Source organism: Mustela putorius, unplaced genomic scaffold (assembly GCF_011764305.1).
Source record: "Mustela putorius furo isolate JIRA1106 unplaced genomic scaffold, ASM1176430v1.1 tig00000224_pilon_pilon_pilon, whole genome shotgun sequence".
Taxonomy (NCBI): domain Eukaryota; kingdom Metazoa; phylum Chordata; class Mammalia; order Carnivora; family Mustelidae; genus Mustela; species Mustela putorius.
In genome coordinates, this window is record NW_025421321.1 from 18,960,513 (window position 1) to 18,962,884 (window position 2,372).

General features: G+C 37.6%; 1 pseudogene; it reads left to right on the forward strand.

The window, feature by feature from the left end:
• Positions 1-1,248: 1,248 nt before the first annotated feature.
• On the forward strand, positions 1,249-1,444 carry LOC123391407 (annotated as a pseudogene).
• Positions 1,445-2,372: the final 928 nt, after the last annotated feature.

Below are 2,372 nucleotides of genomic sequence, written 5' to 3' on the forward strand. Positions count from 1 at the left end.
ACTTTGCTTCCTTTGACCCTATACATTGGTACATGAAATTTTCTGAGAGGCTCCTGCTACACTGGATAATACTCTTCTATTCTCACCCAGTTCTGAGGGGTCAGATAGATGAAGATCACAGGCCATCTTTATTGATAAAACCTTATTGAAGGTATACAGCTTAGACTATGGGCCAGTAGGCTTTCCAGAACTTTATTTCTGGTCCCAGCTGGCTTCAGGCCCCTGCTAACAAGGGGCAGTACCTGCTGTGCTTAAAAGCTTCCTCTTGGAGAAGATCAGAATGTGTAGGTAGCCTGTAGAAATAAGGGGGAACACAGTAAATGTGATTCTGAGCTGAATTGTGTTAGGGTTTTCTGTTCTATAGTTTCCAGTGACAAACAAATAACCCCCCCACCCCCATTCAATCATCTTCTCAATTACATTGACCTGTTTACTTCCTAGATAGTTTCTTACTACTTCCATTAGCCTCCATATTCCTTGCTGTTCCTCCATATTTAGGGTCCTAAGGGCATAAAAACAAGTATCTATCCTGACAGTAACGTTAGCAGAATTCTTGACAACAGTGAAACATGGCCCACCTGAGAACCAAGGTCTTATCAGCCATTTACTACGTGCAATAGGACATTCTGTACTTACTGAAGAAGGACCTTGGTTCTGCCCAGCTGGTGCTCCCTTGGCAGAGAAGGAGAGAGGGAGAGGTACCCTCTTTTCAGGTACAGTCCTTAGGCTCTTTAGTTTTCATAAGAGAATGAAAACAGATGTAAGAAGAGAATGCTTCCCCTTGGTAGGTTGTTAGAGGATATAGAGGATATAGTATAGGATATAGTACTCTAGGTCCCTGCCAGAGACAATACTTTCAACTCTGTTATTCAGTTTCGTATTGAAACCTCTATTACAAGAAATAAAACTCTTAGAGGGTTGTTGGAAGGCCATCAATTCTTCTAGCAGGCCAAAATTTATCCCCAAATCAAGCCAGATCATCAAGAACCCATGTACATGGACTACATTTTTTTGATTTCTTGTAAACTACTTTTACTGAATGGGACTTTGGGGTGAATCAATGATGCTATAAGAAGCCATATGAAAGCTATCTTTTGTACTTCTGGAAGGAGCATCAGCGAAGCTGTGGTCAGCTTGTATTACACCATGTCCTTTGTGAAGATCCAGAGGAGAATTTTCTTTAGATCTAAATAGTAGGTAACTCTACCTTTCTCTTAAACAAGTTGAATTTGAATAATTTTATGTTCAAGCTTTGTGCAGTGGCAGTATTGTAGCCAATGAGGTTTATCCGAGGCGCGATTATTGCTAATTGAATAATTTTATGTTCATTGTGATTTTTGTAATCAGTAATGTGTTCTTTTTGGGTCTGGCTGTCACGACACTTAGAAGTGAACCAGGGACACTTAATCTTTGTATATGACATTTTTGACATCTCCTTTTGGGTATGTTTGATTTGCTTATAGTTTTAGGTACTGTTCTATGCTTGTTTTCTTCTTTGCTTTGATATTTACCCACTTTCTTTCTTTACCAAATGATCTTATATTTTGTAAGCTTCTTCAAACTCTTAGTAAGGATGAGTTAGAGTATCAGTAAATTAGTTAACTAAAAAAGTAAATATGGAGTTATATCTCCTTCACAGAGGAGAATATTCTTACCACTTGTCCATATGGTAATTTCTTGCCTTGTTTTCTGGGGTCCATTTCTTTTTATTTTTTATTTATTTGTTTATTTGTTTTTTAAAAGATTTTTAAAAATTTAATTAACATATAATATATTATTAGTTTCAAAGTTAGAGTGCAGTGATTCATCAGTCTTATGTAATACTCAGTGTTCATTATATCACGTGACGTCCTTAATGTCCATCACTCACTTACCCCATTCCTCACCCAGCCTCCCCTTCAGCAATCCTCCATTTGTTTCCTATGATTAAGAGTCTCTTATGGTTTGTCTCCCTCTCTGATTTCATCTTGTTTTATTTTTTCCTCTCTTTCCCTATTATCCTCTGTTTTGTTTCTTAAATTCCACATATGAGTGAGATCCTGTGATAATTGTCTTTCTCCGACTGACTTATTTTGCTTAGCATAATACCCTTTAGTTCCATTCACATCATTGCAAATGGCAAGATTTCAACTTTTGATGGCTGAGTAGTATTCCATTGCATATATATACCACATCTTCTTTATCCATTCATCTGTCAACAGACATCTGGGCTCTTTCCACGGTTTGGCTATTGTGGACAATACTGCTATAAAGATTGGAGTGCACTTGGCCATTTGGATCACTACATTTTTATCTTTGGGGTAAATACCCAGTAGTGCAATTTCTGGGTGTTAGGGTAGTTCTATTTTCAATTTTCTGAGGAACCTCCCTAC